General features: G+C 46.5%; 1 protein-coding gene across 1 annotated transcript in view; it reads right to left on the bottom strand.

The window, feature by feature from the left end:
* The window catches only part of RIPOR3 (RIPOR family member 3), a 193,980-nt gene extending 175,112 nt beyond the window's left edge, over positions 1 to 18,868 (bottom strand). Inside the window, exon 1 of the mRNA XM_060230799.1 lies at positions 18,775 to 18,868. The gene's annotated coding sequence lies outside the window, so the exon portion shown is untranslated. The remainder of the gene's footprint in view (positions 1 to 18,774) is intronic.
* Positions 18,869 to 25,927: the final 7,059 nt, after the last annotated feature.

Below are 25,927 nucleotides of genomic sequence, written 5' to 3'. Positions count from 1 at the left end.
ATTTTTTACTGTAACAGACTAATATGTATGTATTTATTTTTAGGAGATTCCTCTGCCACCACTCCAGAGTCTTGACTGAGGCAACTTACTGCTAAAAATATTAGCAATATAAAAACAAGGCCTTACAACAAATCATTCAAATAAACCCAGGGATATAAAATCAGTATAAAACTGTTCATAAAACAGAACTCACCGCTATTCTTCTGGGATCATTAGCACTTATAGAGTATCCCCTGTGTTCAAAGAGCTTTATACATTAGTGTAATAGCCATCTCCCAACTTGCTATACTAGGAAGTGCTGGAATTTTGCCTCTTAGCAAGGTTTGTTTCAGTTTTCATTTCCAATTCAACTCTTGCTAGAAGTCAGTTCAGTTCAAGATTTTCTCCTGATGTGCCTGTGGGGGTTACAATGAAGTTACCTGATGGTTATGAACCTTCTGTGTGGCCCTCCTCTTCATGATTCTTAACACAAGTATTACCTCAGTAATTTTTGCAGCAGCCATGTAAATTATGCCAATATTAATGTGAAGCTGTAGAGCTCGCCAGAAGCCACTTAGTTCCTGCCTGACATCTGAATTAGCTCTCAAACCACAATGTTATTATTTTATACCTTAAATGTTCCATAATGAATGTTGGTGAGTTGGATCCCATGGAAGATTTCCATGAGTAAAGAGCCCTTGCATGAGCAGAACCTAGGGTTGCCAGTTCCAATTTGGGAAATATCTGGTGACTTTGGGGGTGGAGCCAGGAGCAAGGGTATGACAAGCACGACTGAACTCTGAAGGGAGTTCTGGCCATCTCATTTCAAGGGACCACACGCCTTTTAAATGCCTTCCCTCCATTTGGTAATAATTAAGAATAGGGGCACCTTCTTTGGGGGCTCATAGAACTGGACCCCCTGGCCCAAACTTTTTGAAACTCTTGAGTTTTTGAGAAGAGACACCAGATGCTATGATGAAAATTTAGTACCTTTACCTCAAAAAACAGCACCCCCCCCCAAAGCCCCAGATACCCACAGATTGATTTTCCATTATACTCCATGGGAATCTGTCTCCACAGGGTATAATGGAGTGCCCAGCAGACATTTCATAAGAACATAAGAGAAGTAATGTTGGATCAGGGCAATGGCTCATCCAGTCCAACACTCTGTATCACACAGTGGCCTATATACACACACACACACACTGTGGCTAATAGCCACTAATGGACCTCTGCTCCATATTTTTATCTAACCCCCTCTTGAAGCTGGCTATGCTTGTAGCCGCCACCACCTCCTGTGGCAGTGAATTCCACATGTTAATCACCCTTTGGGTGAAGAAGTACTTTCTTTTATCTGTTTTAACCTGACTGCTCAGCAATTTCATTGAATGCCCACGAGTTCTTGTATTGTGAGAAAGGGAGAAAAGGACTTCTTTCTCTACTTTATACCTTAAATGTTCCATAATGAACCTTGAGAGAGGATTCATCAGGGCTTAGCTTACCATCAGCCATCAGGCAACTTGATACCACAGAACTTGTCTGACTCACCCAGACCAAGCTGCTTGCTACTGTTCAACAGCAGCCACCACACGAAAGCCTGTGAGGTGTAATAGAGTTTCAGACTAGACCCTGGGAAACCTTGGTGACACTCAAGTTTTTGGGTAAACTCTATGGGAACATCGCCATGCATCGCTCCCAGCACAATTATGTCACCCAGAAGGGTGTGGGGCTTCTCTCACTGGCTTAGTTGGACAGTGGCAGATCAAAGCCTCAAAAAGTGGGAGCACCCCTGCTAGGACCTGGGAGCTGGCAACCCTACTCATGCCATGAAAGCTCACTGGGTGACCTTGGGCCAGTTACACTCTCTCAGCCTAACCTACCTCACAGGGTTGTTATACATATAAAACAGAGGAGAGGAGAATAATGTAAGCCACTTTGGGTCCACATCTGGAACAAAGGCAGGGTATAAATACAGTATATGAATAAATAAATTCATCTCTGCCCTGACTGAGAGAAGGCAAGTCCACTACAATGTGCATAAGTAGAATCACTTGTATTAGCCCTCCTGTTACACAAGCATTCTTTCTCCATAGAAGTCTGCTGCGTCCACTTGTGTAATGTCTTGCGCATATGGGGGGGAAAACCAGGATACAAAATCCATTAGGTTCTTGTGGGACACTGAGAATGAAAATCCACTTGTGAAATGGTAAAAGCCCAAATAGAACAATGGTGTTAAGGTCCAAGCCACAGACTGGAAATGGTTGATGTTGAACAAACATCCTTTTTTCCAATGGCTCTCTTTTACCAGTGTGTTCTAACATGCTAGCATTTGCCAGCATCAGAATCCATCCCAGACCCCATGTCATCAGATATGGTTTCTTACTTTCACAGAAACAACTTCTATCTGCCATTGCCCACTAAGCTTGCTGTGAGTGGGTTGCAATAAATCAGCTCTTAAGAAATGCACAACTCCTTAGGAAAAAAAAAGTTTCAAAAACTTATTTAATAAAACTGTCTCTGAGGTACATAAATCATGTCCCTAATACAGTATATTTCAATTTCCAGCCCTGTATGAAGAAACTTAAAATGTTAACAGATGTAGGAAAGTACACGCCTTCTCCACCCACTCTCCCTCTTTCAGAGACACACATACACACATTTAGGAGACACTAAAATACGAATGCAACATTTTTATTTGCCTTTATTAGGCAAAAAATAATAATCCTTCCACTGTTTCTGTAGCAACACATCTGGTCATGTAATTTGGGGCCAGAATGCTAACTCACATGCAAGATGGGGTAAAAAAAAATGTTGCATTTGTAAGCATAGAATGCAGTTATAATTACGGATGCATCTGATCACACAGAACTCTCCCTGAGCTCCTAATATCTGCTTTTGATTCTCTTACAAAATCAGACACTAAAGAAAGCCACATACACAGAATATCTCCCCCAATCTTAATAACTTTTTAAAAAAAATTTCTTGGCTTTTTCTTAAAAACAACAACTACTACTTAATTGCTTTTTGAAATTTTAATATATTAAAAAATTAGTAACCACCAATTGCTCTTGAATGTGAAATAATAGCCAAAATGCTTAGCGTTGTGTGATGGTCAAGAGAATCTGGATCTTTTCCTGGTCACATTATATGCTAGCAAAAAAAAAAAAAAACACCTAGTAATCACACTTGTCTTTCTGAAAAGTCTGCATAAATATTTATACTACAAACATAGTCTGAAGCAGGTCTGTTTTATTGCTAAGTGCAGCAAGTACTCATACAAACTGGAAGGGAAGCAGGTTGCTAATATATTCTCTATGGCCCACCTCCCCCACCAAAGAGTCAATAAAAAACCTTCCTCAAGGGGGCATTCCTACATAGTATGTTTATTGTGCAACTACACGTGTATTAGATTCTCACTGATCATGCACTCCGCACATCTTGCACTACAGTTGTATGGATATTGCACTTTCTACAGCTCACAAATAGGGTTGTCAGTTGCCAACCTGTACATGAGGCCTGGAGAGTATACTGTAGGAGAGTTTATACTGGAGAGTATATATCCTAGAATTCTAGCTGACCTCCAGACATGTCCAGCACGTGGGAGTAGGTCAAGTAGGCCGCCTAGGGCACCACCTGGCCTATGGGCACCACGAGGCAGGCACTACCCAGCCACTTTTGCATCCCACGGATCTGTAGCACAGACCTGGGGAACACAAAAGCAGGCGGTGCCTGTGCAGTATGCTCCATGGAGCCTCACAGGCTCTGAGGACCACACTGCGCAGGCGCCACCCTGCCACTTTCACATTCCCCGGGTCAGACCCAGGGAACATGACCCAGTCTTTCTGGGCCACAGGAAGGAAGGCTGAGTGAGGTCAACGAAACACCCAAGCATGGAGAACGCTCTGAGCACGCCCGCTGCTGCCCCGACCTCGGCCAGGCTTCCTGGGTCCTGGGAAGCCTGGGCAAGGTCGGGGGACAGAGTGGCAGTGGGTGCGCTGGGAGCCAAACTCTGAGCAGCCTGCTGCTGTGCCTCCCCCCTGCTGGAAGTCAGGGGCGGGGTTCTGCCTGGGGCGGCAGAACCCCCAGCACCAGGTCTGCCTCCAGAATATAGAGATCAGTTCCCCTGGAGAAAATGGTTGCTTCTGAGGGTAGAATTCTATGACATCACATTGTGCTGAGGTCCCTCCGTGCCCCAAACCCCACTCTCCCCAATCTCCACCCCCAAATCTCCAAGAAAGTTAGTGGCTGGGGATCTCCCACTATTGCAACTGATCTCCAGGCAACAGAGATCAGTTCAACTGGAGAAAATGGCCATTTTGGAAGGTGGACAGTATGGCATTATTGAAGTCCCTCCTTCCCATCCTCCCTCCTAAGGCTCCACCCCCCCCCCAAAAAAAATCTCCAGGTATTTTCCAACCTGGAGCTGGCAACCCCAGGACAAGTCTTTGCCATCTCAATGCTGCTGCAACCCACCAAGATTCTCTTGTCACCAACAGACCACACCTGCTCTGCTCACTCAGTCTCAGGGAAGGACTCCAACTGTTACTGGAACTACTGCAGAATTCTGCATATGATGGAGAGGACATGGCAGCTGACTAGGGGACTTGAGTTCAAATTCAGCTCAAAATTCAAGTCAAACTCATTTGGACACCCTGGGCTACTCACCATCTCTATGTTTCACCTACCTCACAGTATTGTTGTGCATATGAAGCAGGGAAAACCATGTATATGAAATGGAGGAAAGGCAGAGTAAAAATGTAATAAATAATGGCAACCTTGGTTTCTTGGAACTGAAATAATGGCCTCAAAATAATGGATCCCTGGATCATGCCAAGCTGGAACGAAAATGGTCCCTTCTGGTCTTCTTTTTGATATATTTTTAATACCTTAAATAATCCTTCCTTATCTTTTATTAAAACATGAAAAGGGGAAAAATAGAATGTCTTCCCTATCACACTCTGCGGGCATCTTGAGGATTTTATAGAGGTGGCAACAGCTAATTTATCTGTGGTCTGTAACCATCACTAACTCAGCCTCAAGGGCTGATTGAGCCAAAAGTCCCCACACACCCCTGTTGCCATAGAAATTGTGTCTGAAGGCCTTCTATATATGCAGCCAGAATTTCCAAAACAGAAAACTCTGCTTGTGAAGGATTAATTGGCAACAGAAACAAATTGGGGGGGGGGGGGAAATGGTACAGTAGAAATGGATTTGCCTGTCACAGTGCTACTGAAGTCTCTAAACCCAATCCAGTCCTGCTGAAATGAATGGGAAATAAGGAGTTTCTACCTCTCCCCATTCATTTCCATGAGGAATGGCTGGAGAAATGGCCAATGAACTGTGGCCAAAAATGGAGGTTAAAAAGCAAGATCTTCATGCCTTGTATTCACAAGTTTGAGTGATGTGTTTTACAAAAAGTTGTTGTTTGTGAAGGATTCAGCTTTCAACATCAGCTTTTTTCCATTCCTAAATTCAGTACAGGCCAAATTACATCTTGATTAATTACGGTCTGCCAGTTCACTTCCTCTTTCGGTAAAAGTCACGTTTATAATATATTAAACAGGCAGCAAATGTCTACTATGCCTATACCACTCTATACACCTCTTCTTCTACCCTTTCCTCTATCCTTTTTCCCCAACAAAAACACATGATGAATCGCCTTCCAGAGACCAATTTTTCTCCTATTCCTGATTCTTTGCCTATTACTAACCTTTGAAGAACTTGCAAAGGTAGGATTCCCCAAGGAAGCAAATTATGACCATGCACTAGAAGAGGGTTTTGAAACCAGACGATGTCTGAAACCCACATCTCAGAGTCTACTTTCATTTCCATCCATCAAATTCTTCCACAAAATGAATGTCGTCTGGTAATCCCTGCCTCTCCAGCCTATCACCAAACAAGTTTTCTTCCTTTGGGAACTAGATTTTCACTGAGCTTGAAAATCCGTCCTGAATAAACCCAGTAGCTTTCCCCCCCCCCACCCCCCGCCCCACGAACAGGAATGGTTGTGGCTCAGTGGTAGAACATCTGCTTGTTACACCAAAGGCTCCATTCAATCCCCTTCAATTCCAGTTTTAAAGAGATCAGGTAATAGGTGATGTGGAAGGTTTCTGCCTGAGACTCTGGAGAGCCACTGCCAGTAAGAGTTAATAATATTGGCCTCAAAGGACCAAAGGTCTGATTCAGTATCAGGCAGCTTCATATACACATCTTGTGAAGGAGGGCTGCAATTTTTTTCCTTTTAAAAAGCTGGGTCTCCAGCACACCTGGGTTTTATAACATAGCTATCAAAATGTCCCACTCCTGAGAGACTGGAGACACAGAGACCGATTTCCCACTAGCCGTATGCCACTCTCATTCTCCTCTTCTCAGCGAGGCTTCCATCAGATTCCGTCGGATTTCATAATATCTGCTGCAACTCGCTCCACCTCTTTCACACAGCAAACAAGATCCTCTAAAAACCAGTTTCTGCCTGCCAAATGAAAAAGGCGAAGCAAGTTGCAGCCCTGGGGCAGAAAGTGTGAAATCTGACGGAAGCCCCGCTGAGAAGAGGAGTGTGAGAGCGGCATAAAGCTAGTGGGAAATCGGTGAGAGTTTTAAGGCTATATTGTAAGGATCTTGGGAAGCACAATGAACACACACCTGAAACTTATACTGAATCAGACCATTGGCCTATCAAAATCAGTATTGTTCACTCAAACTAGGAGTAGTTCTGCAGGGTCTCAAACAGAGGACTGTCCCATCATCTGCCACTTGTTCCTTTCAACTGGAGATGCTGGGGATTGAACCTGGGATCTTCTGAATGCAAAGCAGAGGCCATTCGCCCTCCACAGTGCAGCTCTGAGTGTTCCTCTCATCCTGATAACACACTGCATGCATGTAGGATCTCAGTTGGTCGGTCCACACTACATCAAAGGGAGAGGCAAAAATTTGTCCTTGTGACAAGATGATTCCTCATAAACATGAATGAGAACCACAAAAATTGTGACTTTAGGCCTTCAGTATTTGAAGCCACACTGAGAATTTCCAAAACAGAAAAATCTGCTTGTGGAGGATTAGTTGGCAACAAAAACCCCACTCCCCAGCAGCCCTGCCCCCTGGTGATGCCAGCAATCTGAAATCACATCTGCTCCTACCTGGGCCCTGTGCTGAGCTCTGTTTCTTTATCCTACAGGAGCAACCAAATGCTGGAGCAGAGTAAGGGAAAGTAGAGCAGAACGCTCAGAATTGGGGTCAGCCCATGAAGAATTGAAGAAAGGGATAAATGATTAGAAAACTCCACTTGGCCCTGCGGGATCACAGCAAAGCCCCTGCCTGGCATTCTGTTTCCAACAACAGCCATGACACTTCTGGGGAACTTATACGAATGGCATGAAGGTCATGCGGTTTTTTTAACAGCTTTATTGAAATAAATATCAATGTACATAGAGAAACAAAATGACCAAAAAGTATATCATATCACAATATAAATAAAGTATGCAAGTCATGCTTGCATACAACTAATAGTAAAGTGGTAGTTAAACTTGTGCTAGACTAGATGGGGGGAGACAAAGCTCCAACCCCTATTCAGTCACAAAGCTTTCTGGGCAACCAGTCACTCTCCCTCAGCCCAACCTACTTCACAGAGTTGTTGTGTGTGTCAAATTAGTAGGGAGAATCACATCCTGACCTTGAACATATGAACACATGAAGCTGCCTTATACTGAATCAGACCCTCAGTCCATCGAAGTCAGTATTGTCTACTCAGACTGGCAGTGGCTCCCCGGAGTCTCAAGCTGAGGTTTTTCTCACCTATTTGCCTGGACCCTTTTTAGTTGGAGATGCCATCGTTGTGGGACCCAGGGGGCCGGTGCAGTGGCACGCGAAGCAGCCTGTCACTAATAACACAGGTCGAGATGCAGGACAGGAACCCGGAAGTGACCGACAGGCTGCTTCAGCGTGCTGCTGCGCCGGCCCCCTGGGCCCCACAACGATGGGACCGATGCCACAGGGACGGGCTCGAAACACTCTATAACCCCTCAAAAGAACAGCAGTCTAGCTCGCTTCCCCCGAGCCCTGCCGCCATAAGCCTCAAGGGGGCTCATTTTGCAGCATCTCCCGGCGGGAGGGTGGCACCCGCACGGGACACATATCAAATGAAAGAGGGGGCGCAGGGCTCTCAGAAACAGCCGGCGGAGGGAGTCGCGAGACCACCCCACTGGGGGATCCACACCCCGAAAGTGATGAAGGTGGCGCAGACAGAGCCAACAGAGCCAACAGGACAAAATAAATAGGCTGCATTATGCAGCACAGTTGAGAAAGTGCCTTATCCCATATACTGATGAAGTAAATACAGGATCTGAGAACAAAATTGCACCAGAAGACACAAACACAAAGCTCCCTTACACTGAATCAGTGCTTGGGTCCACCAAAGTCAGTATTATCTACTCCAGTCACAAACACAAAGCTCCCTTACACTGAATCAGTGCTTGGGTCCACCAAAGTCAGTATTGTCACATAAGAAGCCCTGTTGGATCAGGCCAGTGGCCCATCCAGTCCAACACTCTGCGTCACATAAGAACATAAGAGAAGCCCTGTTGCATCAGACCAATGGCTCATCCAGCCCACCACTCTTGTCACATAAGAACATAAGAGAAGCCCTGTTGCATCAGACCAATGGCTCATCCAGTCCACCACTCTGGTCACATAAGAACATAAGAGAAGCCCTGTTGCATCAGACCAATGGCTCATCCAGCCCACCACTCTGGTCACATAAGAACATAAGAGAAGCCCTGTTGCATCAGACCAATGGCTCATCCAGCCCACCACTCTGGTCACATAAGAACATAAGAGAAGCCCTGTTGCATCAGACCAATGGCTCATCCAGCCCACCACTCTGGTCACATAAGAACATAAGAGAAGCCCTGTTGCATCAGACCAATGGCTCATCCAGCCCACCACTTTGGTCACATAAGAACAGAAGGGAAGGGAAGGGAAGGGAAGGGAAGGGAAGGGAAGGGAGGGAGGGAGGGAGGAAGGAAGGAAGGAAGGAAGGAAGGAAGGAAGGAAGGAAGGAAGGAAGGAAGGAAGGAAGGAAGGAAGGAAGGAAGGAAGGAAGGAAGGAAGGAAGGAAGGAAGGGAGGAGGGAGGGAGGGAGGGAGGGAGGGAAGGAAGGAAGGGAAGGGAGTGAGGGAAGGAAGGGAGGGAGGGAAGGAAGGGAGGGAAGGAAGGAAGAAAGGAAGGAAGGGAGGAGGGAGGGAGGGAAGGAAGGAAGGAAAGGGAGTGAGGGAAGGAAGGAAGGAAGGAAGGAAGGGAGGGAGGGAGGAGGGAGGGAGGGAGGGAAGAAAGGAAGGACGCCCCCCGCCCCCCCCCCCCGCTTTCGGCCCCCTTACCTGTTTCCAGGGCGGCGGAGCCGGAGAGTCCAGCGGCGGCGAAGGCGGCGAAGGCGAAGGCGGCGAGGGAGGGAGGGAGCTGCCGGCACTGGCCTCTGGAGGCCTCCAGGGACCAGCGCCGGCTGCTCCGCGGCCGCTCCACGGCCTCCGCTGGTCCCTGGAGGCCCTCCAGAGACTCTGGAGGGCCTCCAGGGACCAGCGGAGGCCGCGCAGCGGCCTTCGCTGGTCGGGCGGTGGTCCCGGAAGGCCTTCCAGAGGCTCTGGAAGGCCTTCCGGGACCAGCGGAGGCCGCACAGCGGCCTTCGCTGGTCGGGCGGTGGTCCCGGAAGGCCTTCCAGAGGCTCTGGAAGGCCTTCCGGGACCAGCGCCGGCCGCGCAGTGGCCTTCGCTGGTCGGGCGGTGGTCCCGGAAGGCCTTCCAGAGGCTCTGGAAGGCCTTCCGGGACCAGCGCCGGCCGCTCCGCGGCCTCCGCTGGACCCTGGAGGCCCTCCAGAGACTCTGGAGGGCCTCCAGGGACCAGCGGAGGCCGCGCAGCGGCCTTCGCTGGTCGGGCGGTGGTCCCGGAAGGCCTTCCAGAGGCTCTGGAAGGCCTTCCGGGACCAGCGCCGGCCGCTCCGCGGCCTCCGCTGGTCCCTGGAGGCCCTCCAGAGACTCTGGAGGGCTTCCAGCGACCAGCGGAGGCCGCGGAGAGGCCTCCGCCTCCGGGGCTGGCTAAACCGGGACCTCTAAATGGTCCCGGTATAGCCAGCCCGGGAGGCGGGAATAGGGGGCCAGAACCGGGACATTCCCGGGCTCCCGGGACGGTCTGGCCACCCTAGGCACAGTCTTCTTCTGTTGTTGGTATTCAGCCTTTGGTGTTTAGAAATATACTGCTTCTGAACGTGGAATCTTCATTTAGCCAGGGTTGGAATTCTAGCAGAAGCTCCTTTGCATATTAGGCCACACACCCCGGATGTAGCCAATCCTCCAAGAGCTTACAAGGCTCTTTTTTGTAAACTCTTGGAGGATTGGCTACATCAGGGGTGCGTGGCCTAATATGCAAAGGTGCTCCTGCTAGAATTCCACCCCTGCATTTAGCTATCATGGGTACCACTTTTTGTGGGACATATGATCTTTTTATAAATCTCTCCTTTTTCCCCAAGCCCAGTGAGGGTAGTATACATCTCTTCCTCTGTTTCATCATCTCAAGAAATCTATGTTAGTTTGAGAGAAACCATCTGGCTCAGCGGGCTAACTCAGTACACTCCACATCTGAGCAGAATTCGAAACTAGGTCTTCCCTGAGATGGATGGCCCACACTAGCCCAATCTTGTCAGATCTCAAAAGCTAAGCAGGGTCAGTGGTGGGTAGGATTCGGATGGGATGGGACCCAACTAAGGAAGTCCAGGGTCCCTACACAGAGGCGAATCACTCCTGAACATCTCTTACCTTGAAAACCATATAGGATTGCCATAAATCAGCTGCAACTAGACAGCACTTTCTACCACCACCACCACCACCCCTGTCTTAATCCAGCACTGTGACAATCACACTACTCTCCATTTATTTTCTATTCTTCATTAAAGCATATTTTTCCTATTGCGCTCACCCAGAGGACTAGTGAAATAAATACATTTTGTACATTCAGATATTTCTCAATTCTGCACAAAGAAAATGTGGAGATTACTCTGAGATTTTTCCTCCCCCACGTCAGTTTCAACACTTCAGTATCAGAAACACTGGTTGAAAACCAGTCATTTCCGACTGTAATGTAATTCTTCTTAGTGTTCTGTCAACCAGCTCTTTAGGTAAAGCGCCTTTGGGTCAAATGACATCATACAGCTTTCCAGGTGATGTCTAGGCTTCTGAACTTGTGTTTCAATCAGTCAATCAGCAGAGAGTTCCTCACTGGGGTTTCAGTTCCCAAGCATGAGAGGGCCCAATTCAGACATGGTCTATGTTAGGGGTGGCCAAACTTGTTTAACGTAAGAGCCACATAGAATAAATGTCAGATGTTTGAGAGCCACAAGACAGGAAGGAAGGAAGGAAGGAAGGAAGGAAGGAAGGAAGGAAGGAAGGAAGGAAGGAAGGAAGGAAGGAAGGAAGGAAGGAAGGAAGGAAGGAAGGAAGGAAGGAAGGAAGGAAGGAAGGAAGGAAGGAAGGAAGGAAGATAAATAGATGGGGAGGGGAAAAGAAAGCAAATTTAAATGCATTCTCCAAGCTATCAGCTGGCTTGGCTTTAAGAAGTTATTTAAAGAGACGGATGCCTTCTGTAAGCCAGCTAATGGGGCGGTGGAGGCTTCAAGAGCCACATAATATGTATGAAAGAGCCACATGTGGCTCCCAAGCCACAGTTTGGCCACCCTTGGTCTGTCTTTTCCTGCCGCATGCCATGTTCCTGACCAGAAATAGTTCAAAGGTATATTTTGCCTCACCGGGGGCTTGAATGGGTACCAACGGGATATATATGTAGCCTCTCAGTAGGGCAAATAGCACCCCCTGGAACCATTTTAGGTTGGGGAAATGGCAAGAATGCTAAAATGGTAATGCTATAACACTAATAGTAAAAATGCTGTTTACTGCCTATGTCTGTAAGATTGTTTACTGTGCCACTCCTTTTTTGTAATGTCTGTTTTAATGATATTATTTTAACTCTGTTGTTTTATTGTTGTAAGCTTCCCTGAGCCTGCTTGCGGGATAGAGCAAGATATAAATCTAAGAAATAAATTAAATCAAACCAAGGGAAGGAAGGCAGAGGACCCCTCTTCCTATGCACTGCTGTCCTGATCTGGATCACGCTCCTGTGGAGGAGGAGGAGATTGGATTTATACCCCACCCTTCACTCAGCACATCAGAGTAGCTCACAATCTCCTTTTCCTTCCTCTCCCACAACAGACACCCAGTGAGGTAGGTGAGGCTGAGAGAGCTCTGAGAGAACTGTGACTGACCCAGGATCACCCAGCTGGCTGCATGTGGAGGATCAGTAAAGAATCAAACCCATTTCTCCCAGATTAGAGTCTGCCGCTCTTAACCACTATACCAAACTGGAGTTCCCAGAAGGAAAGTTGCAAGTGCAACTACTGAAAAAAATGTTATGTATAATTTGGCCTGAATTTTCAATTTTGCTTAGGATGCACAGGAGCTCCCATCCAACCCTATGTTCCCTAAGCCACCTAGCACCTGTACACAACAAGACCTCATTTACCAGTAGTTTTACCAACCTCCAGGAAGCACCTGGAGATCTCCCACTATTACAAGTGATCTCCAGATGTCCAAGATCTGTTCTCCTGGAGAAAACATATGCTTTGCAGGGTAGACTGCATGGCATTATACATTGCTGAGGTCCCACCCCTTCCCAAACCCCACCCTTCCCTGGCTCCACTTCCAAACTCTTTAGGTCAGGGGTGTCAAACTCATTTGTTATGGGGGCCAGATCTGACATAAATGAGACCTTGTCGGGCCGGGCCATGTTGCGTTGGGCCGGGCCATGTTGTGCCAGGCAATGTGTATACTTATTTAAGATTAGGTAGCAGAGATATAAACTTTACAAAGGACACAAACACTATTTTTTTAAAAATATGTTTAAAATGTTAGCACCTGTTTGTCTTAAAAGTGCTTTCCTTGCATTTCTCCCATGGGATCCAGGGAACTGAGCAAAAGAAGCTCTGGCTCTTTCCTTCCTTCCTCAGGCGACTGGAGGGAGAGGAGCCTCCATCAATAGAAGGAAGAGAGGCTTGGTTCAATAGCTCAGCTGTGCAACTGAAAGAGCCTGGAAAAGCAAGTTCTGCCTTCCCCCCTAAGGGAGGAGCCTTGGGGAAAATAGAAGATTTGCTCTGTGGTTCCTGTGCTATTGAGCAAGCCTGGCAAAGCAAGCTGTGATGCAGAAGGAAGCAGGAGGGAGAAGGAAGCAGATGACAGCCAGTTGCTCGAGGGCCTGATTTGGCCCCCGAGCCACATGTTTGACACCCCTGCTTTAGGTATTTCCTGACCCATAGCTGGCAATTAATGTTCCCTCTAAGCTGCAGAGTCTTGTGAGCAAAAATTCTACTTTGTGAGCTACTGGCATTAAAGTTGTGAGCTACTGGCTTTCAAGTTGTAAGCTACTGCATAAATTAGTGTGCTCTGGGGTCATCCTTCCTGAGCCAAGACAAAAATGCGTGAGCTAGAGGCTAAAAATCTGTGAGCTAGCTTACACTAACTCAGCAACCCTGTTCAGCATCACCACCTCTCCACACACGTAGGCCATGGTAATCACACATACACAAAGCTGGTTTACACATACATAAAACACTGTCTACTCAGACTGGCAGAAGCTCTCCAGGGTCTCTGGCTGAGGTCTTCCCCATCTCCTACGAAGTAACTGGAGATGCCAGGGATTGAACTTGGGACCTTCTGCCATGCCAAGAAGACACTGTACCATTTGAGCCACAGCCTCCTCTCAAAACCACACTAACATGCAACAACAGGACTTACTTGGGCTTAGCACCCGAACATACGAGAACCTTTAAGCATGGAGATAATGCTTTTCCCTTCCCATAACTGGGAATAAAACATCTGGTATTAAAAGGAGTGAATGAATTTCAGACTTGGGACCTCCGAAGAAGTTGTCTGCTGCAGTCCCTAAACATGATGCTGATTAGCTGAGAAACCCTTGTGACAAAATTGTGACAATAACTACTTTATTGATTGGAAGATGGATGTGCCACCTCTCCAGAGACCATCTTGGGGTAGTGCACCGCTAAGACAATAGAACAAAACCACCAGCACAAAAACAAGCTGTTAAAAATTAGTCAATTAAAACCAAGTCAGAGGCACAGACACAGCATTAAACAACAATGAGCCTATAGTTTTCAAACAACAAGTCAATCATAAAAGCAACTTTTTAGAAGCCCGAGTTTAAAAGAAATGCTTTGGCCTCGTGCCTGAACACCAGGCAAGCCTCAAGGGGCGGGGGGGAGGGGAGGCATTCCAAAGAAGACACTGCCACTGCAAAAGCACGGTCTCTGATCCATAACCTTTCTCATAGGGCTTGGGAAGAGGATCTCAACTGGCCAGCCAGACCACATGGGAGGAGATGGTCCTTCAGCTACCTCAAGCTGTTTAGGCGAGATAAGTTCTTCAAGATAAGAACCAGAAACAAGCAAGCAGAAAGACAAACACTTTCAGCACAAGGGTGATACCATCCATATATATCCAACCCCTGCAGTAGCCTGGCTACTGCATTTGGCACCAAATGGAGTTTCTGAACAGTCTTCAAAGGTAGCCCCATACAGAACGCATTACAGTAATCTAACCTGGACATGATCAGACTATGGATCAGGAGTGGCCAAACTTGATTAATGTAAGAGCTACATAGAATAAATGTCAGATGTTTAAAAGCCACAAGACAGGACCATCAGGTGTTTGAGAGCTGCAAGACAGGGAGGGAGGGAAGGAAGGAGATGGATGACAGACAGACAGACAGACAGACAGACAGACAGACAGACAGACAGACAGACAGACAGACAGACAGACAGACAGACAGACAGACAGATAGATAGATAGATAGATAGATAGATAGATAGATAGATAGATAGATAGATAGATAGATAGATAGATAGATGAAAGAGAGGTGAAAGAAAGCAACTTTAAATGCATTCTCCAAGCCACCAGCTGGTTTGGCTTGGAGAAGTGATTTAAAGAGACAGATGCCTTCTCCAAGCTGCCTGACGGGGTGGTGAGGGCTTTGAGAGTCACACAACATGTGTGAAAGAGCCACGTGTGGCTCCCGAGCCGCATTTTGGCCACCCCTGGTATGGATCATCGAGGCCAGATTACGTTTTTTGATGATAAGAACATAAGAGAAGCCATGCTGGATCAGGCCAATGGCCCATCCAGTCCAACACTGTGTCACACAGTGGCCAAACATATATATATGGACCTCCGCTCAATATTTTTATCATATATATATATATATATATATATATATATATATATTGGATAAAAATATTGAGCGGAGGTCCATCAGTGGCTATTAGCCACTTTATATATATAAAGTGGCTAATAGCCACTGATGGACCTCCGCTCAATATTTTTATCCAATCCCCTCTTGAAGCTGGCTATGCTTGTAGCCGCCACCACCTCCTGTGGCAGTGAATTCCACATGTTAATCACCCTTTGGGTGAAGAAGTACCTCCTTTTATCCGTTCTAACCCGACTGCTCAGCAATTTCATTGAATTCCCACGAGTGCTTGTATTGTGAGAAAAGGATTTCTTTCTCTACTTTCTCCATCCCATGAATAATCTTGTAAACCTCTATCATGTCACCCCGCAGTCAACGTTCTCCAAGCTAAAAAGCCCCAAGAGTTGTAACCTTTCTTCATAGGGAAAGTGTTCCAACCTTTTAATCATTCAAGTTGCCCTTTTCTGGACTTGGCATTCCCAGCCTTGAAGCCTTGGTTTCTATCAATAAAAGGCAGAGGGATGGCACAGGGTCATTTCCAGGGCTATTTTGGACCTTGAGAGAGGATTCATCAGGGCTTAGCTTACCATCAACCATCATTTCTCCAAGCTAAAGAGTCCCAATCGTTTTAACCTTTCTTCATAGGGAAAGTGTTCCAAACCTTTAATCACTCTAGTTGCCCTTTTCTGGACTTTTTCCAATGCTATAATATCCTTTTTGAGGTGCAGTGACCAGAATTGTACACAGTATTCCAAATGAGACCTCACCATCGATTTATACAGGGGCATTATGATACTGGCTGATTTGTTTTCAATTCCCAGCATGGCGTTGGCCTTTTTTATTGCAATCGCATACTGTCTTGACATTTTCAGTGAGTTATTTATCACGACCCCAAGATCTCTCTCTTGATCAGGCTCTGCCAGTTCACAACCTATCAACGTGTATTTGTAGCTGGGATTCTTGGCCCCAATGTGCATTACTTTTCACTTGGCCACACTGAACCTCATCCGCCATGTTGACGCCCACTCACCCAGCCTCAATCGATCCCTTTGGAGTGCCTCACAATGCTCTCTGGTTTTCACCACTCTGAACAATTTAGTGTCATCTGCAAACTTGGCCACTTCACTGCTTAAAAGTGAACTCTGTGCTACAAAAAAGACCTGAGCCTTTAACCATAGGCCAAAATCCTGCAGTACCCCATAAGCCAGTAGCCTATTTCTTCAGGGAAGTGCAACCCCCTCAAAGACATGCTAACTTGTCAGTCCTTGGGTGGATTTGACACTGACCAGCAGCAAGTGAGTCTCTATGGATTAGTTAGGCAAAAAGCTCCCATGCTTGTGCATGTAGGCTTTGCATACAAGACACTAGCTAGTCATTGTACAATCTTATAAGAGCACTGTGTTCCCTAATATCTGCCCATCAGCATGCTTTGTTTGCATGTAACTTCCCTTCAAGGGCAATGTTTCTCAACATTTTTTAATTCAGTCACCACCACCACCATCCCATCTCAATTTACTTCAGCTTCCAAGCCCCAGCACATTGTGAGCTGTGCCTTCAGAAAACAAGTGTATAAAATTCTTGCAGACATGCAACTCACTACTCTGTACAATGATGTGTGAACTGGGGCACCCAGACAGGCATTTGGGCATTCCTTCCAAAAACCAGCCAGCTTCCCTGCCTCTCTGCAGTGTCAGCACTTAGCACAAGAAGTGTCAGCTGCTAAGAGGACAATAAATTCACCTCTGCCTGCTGTAGGATCATCCCCCCCCCCCGGAAGGCTCCAGGTATCCTGGAAGTCTTCAGGTATCTTGTGATATCACTCCTTCCCCATCTGGGGCTAGCTCATAGTTTGGAATCTAGTGCTCTTAGAATCATAGAGTTGGAAGGGGCCAGACATGCTGTCCAACCCCCTTCTCAATGCAAGATCTGTCAAAAACATCTCTGACAAGCATTCATCCATCTATTGCTTGAAGTCTTCCAGTGAGGGGGAAATGACCACCTCTCTAGGTAGCCAATTCCACTGCTCCTGCAGCATTGTTATGCAGTTACACCTGCTCATGCACTACTCTAACACTTGTTTTTCCCCAGTTTCCTGTGCTCTTCATTTAAACAAGTGTATTTGTTTTAACAGGTCTTTCTTGAAGGTTCTGTATCTCCAAAGTCCCTGCATACCATTTAAGACCCCACAATGCAGAAGTCAGCAACCATTTATAAAGAGCTCAATGACATCAAAATTCAAACGAATGGAGAGCCAGTTGAAGGAAACTTGAAAACGAACAACTTATCATAAGTGATCACTGACATGATGATTAATAAGCCGTCAAGTTTCTGAAGCAAGAACATTGGTTGCTGCAAGTTCCTTCTTCGGAACGGCACACATGAAGTCAAAGTAATGAATACACACAGGAGTACCCTATGTGATTCTTTTAGTGCGCAATCATAGAATCATAGAATTCTAGTCCAACCCCCTGCACAACGCTTAGATTATTAACAATTATTCACTTCAAGAATTTCCCTTTCTGTAAAGCATTTCTAAGAAGCCGGGAAGTCCCATAATACCTTTATCTGCCATTCCCTTCTCTTATTGGTTATCCTAGTAGAACATGGCACTTGAGCCCGAAAGATTCTACAAACCCTAATGGTTATCCTAGCATCCCGCTTAGCCCAGCAATACAGCTTAAGTTTTTTTTTTTCTTTTTAAAGACCAATTTTGGTTCTGTACTGAGTCATGTTTGACTATAGGTCAATGAACCCCATCTAAACCTCTGCATTTCCAAAGCATTTGCATAGCATTTTTGAGCCAGCAATGAATAGTGGGTGATGTTAGAAGACTCCAGCATCACAAAAGGAGTCTAAACGACAACATGCGTTATCAGGCATCCTTCGTTTTGTGATACCCTGGCCAGTCCAATCCAGACTGGAATACAGGTATTTCCTTGGACAATTCCATGATCTTTCAGCTTCCTCAGGGTTATTTACTGAACTCACAGGCTACAGGTTTCAGTTTTATGATTCTTTGAATCCTGTACATTCTATGGTACATAGCTGCTCCCCAAATTCCTTCACTCCCACATGTATGGATAGTGGCTGTCCAATGCTGCAGCCCAATCCTATGTACTTTTATCCAGCGTTGTGTCTCACTTAAACGAATCTCACTCCCGAATAAGTGTGCTGACTGAGGATTAAAATCTCGTGGAGGGGGGAGGTAAAAACAGACCTGGCCTTTTGGGGGGTGGGGGGATCAGTTGCAAACTTTCGAGTCAAACCAGGCTCCTCGTTCGCCAGAAAGCAGCCCAGCTGCCCATCTAATTCCAGTGAAGTTCCTTGGACCACTTCCTCGAAAAGCATTCCTAGATGCGCCCCCTGATTTCCCGGGTCTGCCGCTTGCACCTTGATAGGTGAGAAGGTTCCGAGGCGGGGGGGCCCTAAACTCCAACCTTCGCCCCCCAGCTTCCCCTCTGCCGGCGCACCGCAAGCCCTCTGACCCACCCACCCCCCACCGACCTTGGCTACATCTCCTCCAGAAAAGTCGCACCTGGGCTCTCCTCCTCCTCCTCCGGCGGGCTTCGACTCTCCGCTTCTCTGCCGTCGAGGCTTCGGTCCGCCTCCCGTCCCGGCTGGAGCGAGCAGGCGAGCTCTCCACGCCTCCCGCCCGCCCGCTGGCCTCCTGCAGCTCCTCCTCGCCCAGCTTCGCCGCTGCCTGCGGCGTCCTGATAGGGGCCGCCTTATCGCCGCGTGTCACCCAAGCCGGGCTCCTCTTCCAGGAAAGCCCCGCGCGGCAGCAGAGGCCCGGGAGGCGGAATCCACCTTCCCCCACCCCCACCCCCCGTGCCCTTGCTCCGTCCCCCGCTGCTTCGCCTGCTCCCTCCCTCTTTCTTCCCCCGCGACCCCCTCCATGCTGGCGGGGGGGGGGGGGGGCTGGGGAAAATCAGCCAGGCTTCAAAGCGTGTCACGGCCCGAGCCTTTTGAAGATAAAGAAGATATTGGATTTATATCTCGCCCTATACTCTGAATCTGCGGTCACACACGCTAAATAATGCACTTTCAATCCAGTTCTAATGCCCTTTCCAACTGAATTTTGCCAGTTCACACAGTAAAATCCAGTTGGAAAGTGCAATGAAAGCGGATTGAAAGAGCATTATTTAGTGTGTGTGATCACAGTCTCAGAGCCGTCACAATCTCCTTTACCTTCCCCACACACACACAACAGACACCCTGTGAGGTAGGTGGGGCTGAGACAGCTCTTACAGCAGCTGCCCTTTCAAGGACAACTCCAGCAAGAGCTGTGACTGACCCAAGGCCATTCCAGCAGGTGCAAGTGGAGGAGTGGGGAATCAAACCTGGTTCTCCCAGATAAAGAGTTACTTCACCACTACACCAAACTGGCTTTCTTTTGCTGTTATTCGCAGAGGAGCGTCCCCGGGCATAGGCAGCCTGGGGAAGGGGGCGGGCTGAAGCTAAAGAAAGAAGGAAATCTATAAAGGGCTGACTGGGAGAAAGGAGTATGAATGCTGGAAGCCTCCATTTTGCTTGCTAAGTTGATTCCCACCTGCACTGTGAGTCACTGGGTTGGGCTCCTCATCAGGAGTCTGGGATGCAGGGCCTTTTTTTTTTTCAGGAATGCACAGGAACGCAGTTCAGGCTGGCTTGGCATCAGGAGGTATGGCCTAATATGAAAATGAGTTCCTGCTGGGCTTTTTCTACAAAAAAAGCCCATGTGAAACAATGGTGAAACCAGGGGGGCATGGCCTAATATGCAAATAAGGTCCTGCTGGGTTTTTTCTACCAAAAAAGCCTGTGATGGATGAGTGTGAGAACTGCCTTTGTTGGAAGTGACCTGTCTAGCAGCTTTCTGCCGTGCCCTTTCTCAAATTAGCTTCAAGGCAGAAGAAGGGACCAGTGACTCAAGAAAGTGCATACCTTGACATAAATTTTGTTAGTCTTTAAGATTGGATTTAAGAAGATGAAGATATTGGATTTATATCCCGCCCTCTACTCCAAAGAGTCTCAGAGCAGCTCACAATCTCCTTTATCTCCCTCCCCCACAACAGACACCCTGTGAGGTGGGTGGGGCTGGAGAGGGCTCTCACAGCACTCAAGGACAACCTCTTCCAGAGCTATGGCTGACCCAAGGCCATTCCAGCAGGTGCAAGTGGAGGAGTGGGGAATCAAACCCGGTTCTCCCAGATAAGAGTCTGCACACTTAACTACTACCCCAAACTGGCTCTCCAAGATACTACTGGACTCTCACTCTTTTCTTTAAAAAAAAGGGGGGGGGGATTCAAAAGGTTTATTAAAATATTAATTAACCATACGTATAAAATATTCTCCATATGCTGAGTAATCCAATACATTCATAAAAATAAATGTCAACAGATCTCATTCTTTTCTACTGCTCCAGGGCAGCAGGTTCTGCATAGGACAAACCTGTGAGCTCTGTAAGGCTGAGAGTATGTCACCCAGCTGAATCTCATTTGAACCCATGGCATTTGAATCCTCTGTTCCTCATCCAGGCCTGTGACCACTACAGGAGGACACCTCCAATTTTGTTTGTTTGGTCTGTTTGGGCAGGAACTGTGGCTCATCTGGTTTGCGTGTGGAAGATCAAGGGTTCACTTCCTGTCATATGTATACATGTGCCCTCAAGTCTCAGCCAATTTATGGAGATCCAGCAAGGGGCTTTCAAGGCAAGTATGCAGAGGTGGTTTACTTGCTGGCATGTTGTTGTTCAGTCACACAGTCGAGTCTGACTCTTTGCGACCCCATGGACAAAGTCACGCCAGGCCTTCCTATCTTCCACCATCCTCCAAAATCTGCTCAAATTCGTGTTTGTTACATCAGTAACGCTGTCCAGCCATCTCATATTTTGCTATCCCCACTTCCTGGCATACCCATGGGTAAAAAAAGGATCTAAGCTCTGTGTGAGACCCTGAAGAGCTGCTGCCAGTCAGAATTGACAGTACTGACCTTGAAAGACCAAGGGCCTGACTCACCATAAGACACCTTCATGTACTCTGTGATAGCAACCTCACCCATCTTGTGAGCAAGTCATCACTGACTGCCGCAGTGAACATGACTTTCTCCTTCTTCCCATTCTCACCTTGTTTAGTTTGTTCCACTTGTTTAACTGAAACCTCTTTACTGGATCAGACCAATTCATTTTCATACCATTACTGGCATAAACTGGATCAGACAAAAAAGCCCCATCGTTAATCTTTCTGCCCTTCAATCCAGCCAAAGAAAAGTTTAATGAAAGCTGACAATCCCTCCTATGCTTTATTCACTATCACACATAGTGTGGTTCCATAATTTTGGACATTCACCAGATATACACAAGATCAATAATTTAGGATTAACTGTTCTGCAGGCTCTGCATTTAGGATCTTTACTGCAATATTCCGTATCATAGACAGGAAGGTACTTAGCCCCAGTTTTGAAATTAGAATAAAATACCATTTTATTGTTCAAAATAAATACTTAAATCCATACAATTTAAAAAGACAAAAGTACCAAATTTCCACTCTTCAGGGTGTGAAGTTCAGCACTTCTTTGTGGGCAACCTTAATATGAAAGATTTTCCTATCTTCTTTTTTTTCTCCACAAGCTTCTTTCTTGTTGAAACCAATCTCTTAGTTCATAATGCCTCCCTGGCCTTCCCATCTACTTTAAAGGCCATCTAAATCCCTCTTTTAATTTTTAATCTCTTTTTTTTTAAGTTTATCTTTAGAGCATCTCACCATCCAAGCTTATGAACAAAACACGCTGCTGCCACCAATTGGCAGCAATAAGAATTTTTATTAGTATTTCTGGAATAGTAAAAACACCTGTGGGAGGGGAGGTTGAATGGTAGAACTGGATCTTGTCAGAAGCTAAGGAGGACTGGTACTTGGATGGGGTCCACCAGGGGAGACCCTGCAGAGGAAGGCAATGGCAAACCACCTCTGCTTCTCAGTTGCCTTGAAAGCCCCTTGCTGGGGTGGCCAGAAGTTGGTTGCAACTTGATGGCATTTTAGGAAAAGGAAAAGTCCCCTGTACGAGCCCCGGTCGTTTCCGACTCTGAGGTGATGTTGCTTTCACAACATTTTCACGGCAGACTTTTTACATGGTGGTTTGCTATTGCCTTCCCCAGTCATCTACACTTTCCCCCCAGCAAGCTGGGTACTCATTTTACCAACCTCTGAAGGATGGAAGGCTGAGTCAACCTCGAGCCAGCTACCTGAAAACCCAGCTACCGCCGGGGATCGAACTCAGGTCATGAGCAGAGCTTAGGACTGCAGTACTGCAGCTTTAACTGTGGTGTAGAGCCACTTTGGTGTAGTGGTTAAGTGTGCGGACTCTTATCTGGGAGAACCGGGTTTGATTCCCCACTCCTCCACTTGCACCTGCTAGCAGGGCCTTGGGTCAGCCATAGCTCTGGCAGAGGTTGTCCTTGAAAGGGCAGCTGCTGTGAGAGCCCTCTCCAGCCCCACCCACCTCACAGGGTGTCTGTTGTGGGGGAGGAAGGTAAAGGAGATTGTGAGCTGCTCTGAGACTCTTCGGAGTGGAGAGCGGGATATAAATCCAATATCTTCTTAACACTGCACCACGGGGCATTTTATACACACAAAAATACCTGTATTGGGGCCATTCAAAATTCACAAACATTTTTAAAGAAATTATATCCTGCTTTTCTTCCTGATTGGAGACTCAAAGTAGCTTTTCACATCATTTCACCCTCCTCCGTTTACTGCTCACAATAACTTTGCAAGGGCAAAGTAAGCTGAGAGATTGTGACAGGACCAAGATCACCAGATGGGCTTCCATGGATGGGCAGGGATTCAAACCCAGTCATCTCAGGCTCTAGTCCAACACTCTAATCACACCAGGCCTCAGGCTTTTGAGTTATACAGCACTCTTCCCCAGGCCAGATGTTAAAATATAAATATATAATTTATCCACACCAAAGCAGCTTACATCATTTTCTCTCCTCCATGTTATCCACACAACAACCCTGAGAGGTAAGTTAAGCTAATGATTTATGACTGGCCCAAGGTCACCCAGCAAGCTTCCCTCACAAAACCAGGATTCAAACTTGGGTCTTCCAGCTCCTAGCCCAATACTCTAGCCACCACATTACACTAGATATTTAGAAAAGGTATTTCTAAAGACACCTTTAAGGCATGCTGAAGACTATAAGGTTTGACCTGTGTTGGACCCGAAATAAACATCTTGTTGCTCAGAGGTGTTCTGGGAAAGAAAAACAATGGTGGGCTTCCCCTTTGAAACTATTTTTTAACACAAAGCACTTATCTAAATTCGTCTGTAGCACAAATTAGGTCTAGTCTAATCCCTCTACAGAAAGCTACCTCCTGCTGAGAATCTGCCAACCCTTATTTTAATAGCAAACGTTTGGGCTGTAAGACCAAAGAATGCCTTCAATTTTAATTCAGGGAAAGAAATGTGTGTTGTTTGGGAAACTCCTGGCCCTTATTTATTTTTTAAAAAATCCTAATTTACTTTCCTAAGGGCTACATGGAGGAAGAAGGTAGCATGGCATAGCCCAATCTCATCAGATCTCAGACGCTAAACAGGCTTGGTACTTGGAAGGGAGAGCACCAAGAAAGACTGCAGAGGAAAGCAACAGCAAACCATCTCTGCTTCTCACCTGCCTTCAGGTGGGTAGCCATGTTGGTCTGAAGCAGAAGTGGCCAAACATGCTTAACATTAAGAGCCACATAGAATAAACATCAGATGTTTGAGAGCTGCAAGACATGAACATCGAAGGAAAGAAAATAGGTGAGGGAGGGAAAGGGAGGTGGAAGGAAAGCAACTTTAAATGCATCCTCCAAGCTGCTGGCTGGCTTGGATAAGTGATTTAAAGAGAGGAATGCCTCTTCCAAGCCAACTGAAAGGCCATGAGGACTTCGAGAGCCATACAATATTTGTGAAATAGCCACATGTGGCTCCTGAGCTGCAGTTTGGCCACCCCTGGTCTGAAGCAACAACAAAAACAAGCGTCACTGGACTCAAACTTTGTTCTTGCGCTTGCCTTGTAAGCCACTTGCTAGGGTCACTATAACTCAGCACTGTACACACTCAAGGTACAGTATCTTTGATACCTACTGTTTGTGGGCCTCTTAGAATAGTGAGAGCTATTGACTGTACATTCCACAAGATCTGTCTGATTCTCACGTAGATCGTAGAGATTTTTTTTTTTTAAGCCTATTCCTTTCGGTGAGAAGCTGGTCTTGAACAGTGCTGTTGGATACATCATCGCTGCATATCACTTTATGATGTACGTCTGGAGCTGTATCATCCTTTGGCACAGGCGTGATGCCTGCTATTGGTTTTCATTACTTTAATGGGCTCTCTGCTTTATTAGTTGGGGGGAGGACTGTTGTCCATGTGCCCGCCTCCACCTCTTCTTCTCAAACTTTAATAACATGCTCAGCTATAAATCTTCCAGAGCCAACTGCTGGTGTTCAGATCAGTTAATTAAGTACTCGGAAGGCATTCGAAAAGAATTCCATGATCCAGTGAAAACTTTCGGAAACAAAAGCCATGAGGCTGCAATTTATTGTTCCTGGCTCATTTTGCATACTTTGGAATCCACTTTTTAAAAGCTGCATATGTTTAGTTTTCTTGGGTTACAGACAAGCATTGGACACTTCATTACTGGGATTGTCTATGAGCCTGACATTGAAAATGTATATCTTAATCCTGATGCATCTCAGGGTTCACTTACATTTTCTTTAGGGCAAGATTAAATATTCATGCCCTCATCCAGATTTTTTCCCCCAAAGAGCTTCATCAACATTAACTAAGCTTTGCAAGAAACCGTGAGTCACTTATAGGTTATGGACTATATGGCTGCAATCCAGTGAGTGAATACCATACGTGCATGAAAGACACACGTGCTCCGTAGCCAACATTCCAGCACATAGAAGTGGGTAAATTCACAGTGTGAATGCTTGCATGGCAGATCTGCGTTCCAGTTTGGACTGGGATCCTAAGGACTGAGTGCAACATACTGCTATGCTATCACATGGAAGTTTTTCCTTTTCCCTCTTCCATTGGTCCTATTGCCCTCAAAGTTGCATCCTAAAGTCAAGGGACTGAATCCAGTGATGTGCGAATGAAAGGAAAATGTACTTCATGCAGTTCTGCTTTTGCAAACAATAGAGCAATGGCTGCAACACTTTAATATAAGGTTTAACAAAATAAGTGTACTTATTAGGGCTGCCAATTCGGGTTCTAGAATTCCTGGAGATTTTGGGGTGTAGCCTAGAAATTCTTCCCAGTCCCCATGCCCCAAATCTCCAGGAACTTCCCCAGCCCAGAGGTGGCAATCCAACAAGCCTTTGTTCCATGATAGGGTTGCCAATCTCCAAGTGAGGCCTGGAGATATCCTAGCTCCAGCCTTGGAAAATCCTGGATATTTGGGGGGACAGCCAGAGAAGGGCAGAGTTTGGGGTGGGGAGGGACCTCAGCAGGATATAATGCCATAGAGTCCACCCTCCAAAGCTGCCATTTTTTCTAGGGGAGCTGATCTCTGTAGTCTGGACATTAGCTGGTTTTTGTTTGCTTAAAGAGACCAGTTCCCCTGGAGAAAATGGCTGCTTTGTAGGGTGGATTTTGTAAGTTACACCCTGCGGAGGTCCCTCCCTTTCTCAGGCTA

This window comes from Heteronotia binoei, chromosome 2 (assembly GCF_032191835.1).
Source record: "Heteronotia binoei isolate CCM8104 ecotype False Entrance Well chromosome 2, APGP_CSIRO_Hbin_v1, whole genome shotgun sequence".
Taxonomy (NCBI): domain Eukaryota; kingdom Metazoa; phylum Chordata; class Lepidosauria; order Squamata; family Gekkonidae; genus Heteronotia; species Heteronotia binoei.
The sequence above is the reverse complement of the archived record's forward strand: the minus strand, read 5'-3'. Positions and strand labels throughout refer to the sequence as shown.